Consider the following 7,726-nt stretch of genomic DNA (forward strand, 5'->3'; position numbering starts at 1 on the left):
CCAGCTGGCTCAGCGGTAAAGAATCTGCCTGCCAATTTAGGAAACACAGGAGCCGTGGGTTTGATCCCTGGGTCAGGAAGATCCCCTGGAGGAGGAAATAGCAACCCACTCCACTATTCTTGCCTGGAAAATTCCATGGACAGATGAGCCTGGTGGGCTACAGTCCACAGGGTTGCAAAGATTTGGACATGACTGAGCAACTGAGCATGCGTGCAATGCATCATAGTATAGTTGTGTGAGAAATCAATAGTTCTCTAAAGAGGGAGAAGGAAGACTATGAAAGGGAAAGTGGAAGAGAAACACAGTCTTGTTTTCAGAGCTCCTCCACTCAATTTTAGAAAGCATATATATGAAAGTAGAGGATCTGGGAATGAATTCCTTTAAATCTAGGCATACCTGTGTATCTCTTGTAAAGTCTTTGCATATCCCCAGATTTGAACCTGCCCTGTTGCTCTTGGGAGAGGTCTAACTGGGGCTACAGGCTGAATCAAATCCTTCTCTGTGATGAATCCAAACAGCTAAGGATGATGAGGGACCATGGAGGGTCTACCCCACCCCTGTGTGTCATCTCACCAGAATGCGAGCAGGGGCTGCGGGAGTAAGGAGGGCTATTCACTAGTGCATGCTGCTCGTATGGGCCCAGCTGCTCTGGTCCCTTGGAGACTGCTCCTTGTTGGGATTGGTAAAATGGGGAGTGTGCTTGCCTCTTGGCACCTCAGCTCAACATGAATCCAAGGATTTTCTAATTTTATTTTCAAAGACTTAGTCTAAATGAGTCAAAGCCATTTGTTTCAGTAAAAGTAAGCTCTACCCAGAAACAAAGTCAAAGTGGGATTCAAAATGAAACACAGATTTTTCATGTATTGACTTCTAACAAATGGCAATTGAATATATCAAATACTTTGCATAATAATGCATAATCCTTGTGATAGCCCTGCGAGTGAGCTATGATGGCTCTCCTCTGATGGTTGAGAAAACTGAGGTTGAGCATGGTTTCATGGCTAGCCAGGCACAAACTCAGACTCACGAAGCCTCTGCGGTTGTCACATGCCACACTGACTCTGTGCCCTTTACCCGCCATGCCCATGGCACCAGGAAATGCAGTTGCAACAGTAATAAGCATTTGATCTGTCTTTCTCTTCTGTGCTTTGTGCCCATGAGTAAGGGTTATGAGTCATCTCCCAGTTCACTAGAAATTTGATAGCATGGAGAAATTAAAATCATGTGTAATCCTCAAATCTCATTTTAGCCAACATTTCATAAGGACTTTTAGAAGAGTTTCTAGCAAGAATGTTTGACAGATTCTATTTTCACCACGTTGCCTTTCAACCATATTTGCAAGTTCAACAGCAAGAAGAGAAAGAAGAGAGTCAGGAGTTTGAATGACATCTATATATGCACAAGATGGTGTTGGGATGTTAGTCTTCACTTTGTCACTTTAATTTATCCCTGATTATTCAATTAGAATGCATGCTCAAGTGCATTGATTATGACCGTGAAGTCTGTCTCTCAAGATGCTGGTTTTCACATCACAGTCAAGGGCCGTAGCTATGGATACCTGGAGCACCACCCCACCCACATCATTCCCCTCAGTCTCCCTCTGCCTTCAGCTGCCACTGCCATGGGCAGCACCCAGTAATCTCAGACTGCCCTTGCTCTGTCAGTGTGCGTCGCGCGGGCCTTTCTGCTGGGCAGTGGTGGTAGGTCCTCTGATACCAGGCATACAAGTGCATCCTGGGCGTGGTGAAGGGTGAAGTTCGTTGATGTCCCAAGAGCAGCCTGTGACCAGTAGGAATGGGAGTCAGCAGGTAAATGCTGCAGTCTTCCATCCTTCAGGGGCCCATCCTGGGACACACAGGTACATTTTTCCGATGGTTCTGATAGAATCGAGCCGTCACTGCCCATAGGATAACCTCAGTAACACACTCAGCTATTGGCTTTTTCTTCTTCTCTGTCTCACTCTCCCTGTTTACTCATTCCTGCTTCCTGGGACCACCTCCCTAATGAAATACCTGCTCTGAAGACACTCAGACTCTGCTTTAGAAGGAATCCAAACTAAGGCATGGAGGTCTCAGATGTTATTTACAAACATGCCATTCTCCATGAAAGTAGCCTTAAATTTTAAATAACAAAGCAGGCCATGCCAATAAGGCAGTAATTCTTGCCTACAAGTAGGCAAGTGGGTAGAAAGAGGGACATGTATGTGCCCCAGGAGAAGTGGATAAAAGTCACGTGGGGGGCTTTTCAAGCTACAGTCTTGAAATTTTGGTCTATCTTTATGGAGTATTGCATAATTCCCTTCCTCAGAATCATAGCCGCGTCCAGTCACCGCCTTGTCACCCCTGCTGATGAGAAAATGTGTTGTGTGGGGCAGCAAAAGAAGTTTGCTGCACTGACAGCTTTTTAAAGACAAAATTGTTCAGATGCAATTCAGTACATTACTCAATAGTCTTAGCTATTTTTAATTGTAGTTTAATTTAACTCTGGTCTTCTTGTCCCTGTGCTGAGATTCTTGGAGCTAAATAAAGAATAAGCCTGAGCTTTTCTTTCTAGCATTTATGTTGAACTTGGAAAGTCCTTATCACTCCTGTAGGCCCCTCTTGCCTTCTCAGTGACTCAGGAGATGAACATGTCACAGAAAATCTCCTCTGACAGCTCAAAACTCCTGACCTGTTTTTCCATTTTATTCTTTAAAGAACAGCAAAAATCCCCTTTCCAGCAACTTTTAGTTAGAATTTGCCAACTCAGGGTAACTTGGAATTTGCATATAATTCCTTTAGCAACTCTCTGAAAACCAGAAAAATTTACAACTGCACAAGAGAGCTCCACATAAAGGAGAAAAAAGGTACAGAGAATACTCATGTCACTACTCAGAATAAATCATTTTAAACAACAAATTTAAACAAAGCCTTTGGGCACATACAATTAAATGAGTCACAGTAGCCATACATTTCAAACATTTTAGTTGAAAGCTAGGTGTTTTGGGGAATGCTTTAAGCCTGGCACATAGGGACTGGCCGCAGCAGACATTATTAGTTGATCACAGCCTCTCTTACACATATGGATGCAGTTTCTGCCTTCTTCTCCACACAGCCTTCTGGTTTGACCAAGGATCTTAAATTGATAGAAAAAAATCAGGAAAGACACATACAGAATAGCGTTAAGGACACAATCATGTACTAGCTTCATATCCTCATGGAGCTAGCGTCTTGTAAGGGAAACACAATAAATCAATAAACAAATGTATATTTAATATTTGGAGCAGAATTTGACAGTTGCCTTCTAAGTTGCGACTTTTTGCTTCTGTCTAAAATTAACAGAATAATGATCTTTCTCTAGACACATGGTCTCCCAAATAAACGACCATATTTCCCAGCCTATCTCTTAGTTAGATGTGGTATCGCACTAAGTTCTGATCAAGGATATGTAAGCAGATACACTTTGTGGAACTTTCAGGAAGTTTCCTTAAAAGAGAGAAGGCAAATCTTTCTTTCTCTTTTCCCCCATCCTACTGCTGGGAAACGATATTATGGCTAGGGACCCAGCAGCCATCTTGAAACCTAAAGGATTAGAGTCACATCCTAGGCACTGTGTTTGGAAAGCTAGAAAAAATCTTTATATCTCAATAACTATGGAGGTCCCATACCAGCTCTGGACTATCCTCCTCCAAACTTCTTCTGCCTAAAAGGAATGAAATTTCCACTTTATTTAAACTACTTTCCAGGTTTCTGTTATTCATAACCTAACCCTAGCTGATAATTTAAAAATAAATATACACACACCCTATATAACATTTACATAGATACATAATAGTGAAATATATATGAGTATTAATTGGTCATGGAAGAGAGGCAAACTTCATGGTTTCAATTGGAGCAAACAGTTATATATTTAATTTGGGACGTCTGGCAGCAGTAGAGTATATATCTTCTGTGGTTGTAGATTCTATTTAGGGTGGTATCGTTTCTAAAAAGCTGCAGTGTTTGCATCTAGTAAATTAATGAATGGTTAAATGGCCTACATTAAATTGAGAGGTTGTTTTCTGCTTTAAAACAGTTTACAGAGCCATAAATTTCCATTCGCATTGGGCTTACCAAGGGAACATGTTTCATCTGCATTCTAGGGCTCTTTGTCTTCTTCCATCAGAGCATCAGCACCGTCGAAACACCAGAGCTGCAATCCTATCCTCTTGTTTTCTAAAGCACCAAAGCTGTGCTGGTTTGCATATTGGTTGGCATAAATTAGAATATTAATTTCAATAGGCATTGCCTCTAAATCTAGAACATAAATACAGCCTGCTGCAATTATACAGATAACCAGTATTTAAAGTGCCTAAACATTTTAAACCTTCTATGTTTAATTATATTCAGATTATACTTAATAAACATACTCACAAAAACTCACACCGTTGTCAAATTAGAGATTGTGAACTTTACCATGAATGTGTTCCCACGGCCAGATGCAAAAGTTTCCATTTGGGGAAAACCAATAATCCTGTTTCAAGAATGTATTGATCAGGAACCCTCTCTTAGCTACAAAAGACAGAAAACTAATCTAAATCTGCTTATGTGAAATTGTGAATTTATTGGCTCATGCGATTCAGAAGTACCTGGGGTTACCTGAGTTCTGGGACAAGTGAGCTATAGATTCAGATGATTTCTTTCCTTCCTTATTTCTGCTCTGCTTGACACTCCTGGTTTCCATCTCAAGCAGATACCCTCCTGCAGTGGCCTACCAGTCCCCCCTACCCTACCAGTCCCCATCTTGTCCTTGCACCTTATAATCCGAGAAGAATAAAGCACCCCTCCACCCCCGGCTATAGAAAGCTCCAGAAAGGGGTTGTTCCTGGCCAGCTTCAGTCAGGTACCCAGGCTTCCTGGTGACAGCCTTGCCAAAATCACATGCAGTTAGGAAAAACTAGTTCCCAAAGGAAACAGTGGAATAAGACCTAGAAAAGGAATATGTATAATCATGAAGACGGTGATTACTTACTGGCTTTTGCTGAGATGAAGATGAAATCAACTTGCCACTGGACTGAACAAACTGTGTCCCTTCTTAGCTGGTCCAGGCAGCTACTATGGAAAATGACTAGTGTTTTGTTGAAATAAATACTAACTCAGTAGGTCAGGGGTGGGGTCCAGGACTCTGCAGGTTCCTAGGTTATGCTGACTCTGCTGGTCCCTGGAGCACACTTTGAGCAACAAGGGCAGGCTCTCCACCACCACAGGAAGTCTGTTTGACGCTGAGAGCGCAGTTCCCTGTCTCTCTTCAGAGATGGTTCGCTGTGTTCACTTGGGCATAGCCTTGGGTCCCCGGGATAAACCTGTCTTTACTGCTGCCATTCAGGGGTTAACATGGCCAAGGCCCCTGCCTTGGTGAATCTCCTGACACAGTTTTACTAGCTTCTGCCTTGGGTGTGAGGATGCCCGGTGGGCAGGCCTCCTTGTCTGTGACTGGCATCTGTCAAAGCAGATACGCCATGCTGAGCAAGTAGCTCTCGTCACCGCTTGACTGCCTTTCAGTTCACATTCTCCTAAGTGATGGGGAGCTTAGGAAGATTGTACCACTGATCACACTCCCTTCTGGACAAGCAAAATTACCTGTTTGCATAATTTACCATGAATTCAGAAGTCTTAGTTAGCACCTGGGCATTCTTGCTCATTTAATGCGCAGGTGTACAAGAGATGCATACGGCCTTCTCTGGGACGCTCTCCAGACAAAATACCCATCAGCTGCATCCTGAACAAACAAGAATTTCATCTGGGCTTTTGAACAGGGACATAAGAATGTGAACCCCCAGGGGAAACCAGGCATTATTTAGCCAAATGCTACATTGTGGTGCCTTCCTGTCTGCTTTTTTCCACACATAGCCTTGATCACCCTCCTTGACCTACCAACCCAGCCCACAACCAACTCTCTTCCATCTCCATGAAGGAGCAAGGGGTAAAGGGAAAACCTGGTATGCCTGAAAAAAAAAAAAACTCGTATTGTGAACTTCCCTTCGTCTTTTTTTACAATATTTACTTTTACTTATTTACCTCATCGGGTTCAGTAGCTGAGGCCCCTGGGCTCAGTAGTGCGTGTGGCACTCTCCATGGCGTGTGGGATCTTAGTTCCCTGACAGGATCAAACCAGTGTCCCCTGCATTGCAAGATGGAGTCTTAACCACTGGCCCACCAGGGAAGTCCCTTCTTTCCATCTTTAATCAATGAAATCGGATGCAAATGAACTTCAAGGCTGGTTTTATAGAGGAAGAGAATTCCTGAACTGCTTGTGTTGGAGCCGAGAGAAGCAATCCCACGCATTTGACCTGGGAGATCCCAGGAGTTTATAGGCTGATTGTATTTTATGTAAATTTTCCTGGTGAAGCCGTCTCCTTCTGCTCTCCTTTTTCCCTCTCTGAGTTGCTGCTAAGAAAGAAGGAAGAAAGAACACGGAAAGTTTATGTAACACCAGCTCATTCCCTGGCCGCAACCCTCCCCAGCTCTCCAGCTTCATTTGCCACTTCCTTGCAAATATGTCTCCAAGAGTCACAGTTTTGTACGCACTGCTCCCAAATAAGAAAATGTCAGTCCAGCCAAGTGTTTAATTGCAGGCACTTGCATGGGGTACAAGGCTCAATTTCCTGTACCAAAAAAAAAACCCTTCTTGAGAATCAAAAATTCATACTACATTTTGTACGAGTCTGATGGGAAATGATGTCTGGGGAAATTTCTGCAACTTAAGATATGCAAATTCACTATTTGATTGTAATGCTAACCCACGATTCACTGCTGCTTCCTTGTCTCTTACAAGACAGAGGCTATAAACACTAGTATATTAAAAATGTATCCACCAAAGTAAAATTAGTGCTCAACAAATGCTTATTTTCTAGAGTTTTATTTCTCAGATGAATTGGTATAATTTTTAGTGGTACATATTGCCAGCCTATAATAAATATACAAGCCTATCAAAACTGGATAGAAAATGCATTGGATAACACACTGCAAACTAGGGATCAATTCTATTATAGTCTCAGGGGATGTATCTAGTGACCTAATAGAATGTTTCCAATTCTAATTTCTCTGATTCTGTGAAATCAATTTTTCTATAAACTATAACCGGTACATGAGTGCTTCACAAAAACTAATCGTATTGGCATAATAAGCGTGTCAAGTTATGGTTTAATGGACATTCTGTTGTCCTTTTATTGAAACTAATAGAGTAGCATTAAAAGGAATAAAACACTCAAAATGATAACAGTTTATGGCTTGGGTTTGTTTTTTTTTCTAGAGTTTTGAATTTCATGCTATCACATATTGGTTCTCAATCTCCTTTCATGAATATTTGAGCTTAAACTTGTTAAAAATGACAAAGAAATGGCTAAGAAGAAGCATTTCCCCATTATCTGACCCTCAGCAGTGTGGTCGAGAAATAGCCAGGCGCTGGCATCTTCATCTGCGAGGATCATATGTCAGCTGCTGCCGCGGGAAGCCCCGATGAGGGGAAAGAGTTACGACAATAAGGCTCCTGCTTTGTAATGTTGACAAATTAGCCGATCTCAGCTCTTCATTTCAGAAGCACCTCTACCCAAGGAGAATCGGATGAAATTGAAGTTGCTCACGCTAACCTAGGATGACCTTGAATGAAATGGATCTCTCTGTTTACCAGGCATAAAGATTACAGTGGGCTCATCTGTCAGGAAGCCCACGGTATCACAGCTTTGTCTTACTAACTTGAACTTTGC

At 42.3% G+C, this 7,726-nt stretch overlaps 1 long non-coding RNA gene across 1 annotated transcript; it reads right to left on the reverse strand.

Moving 5' to 3' along the window:
* Nucleotides 1–2,946: 2,946 nt before the first annotated feature.
* On the reverse strand, nucleotides 2,947–6,497 carry LOC112441990 (uncharacterized). Its single transcript, XR_003029946.2, has 3 exons — nucleotides 6,039–6,497; nucleotides 4,095–5,739; nucleotides 2,947–3,114 (listed from the first exon to the last, which is right to left on the reverse strand). It is a non-coding gene; the product is annotated as an uncharacterized lncRNA (long non-coding RNA).
* Nucleotides 6,498–7,726: the final 1,229 nt, after the last annotated feature.

This window comes from Bos taurus, chromosome 17, assembly GCF_002263795.3.
Source record: "Bos taurus isolate L1 Dominette 01449 registration number 42190680 breed Hereford chromosome 17, ARS-UCD2.0, whole genome shotgun sequence".
NCBI classification, from domain to species: Eukaryota; Metazoa; Chordata; class Mammalia; order Artiodactyla; family Bovidae; genus Bos; species Bos taurus.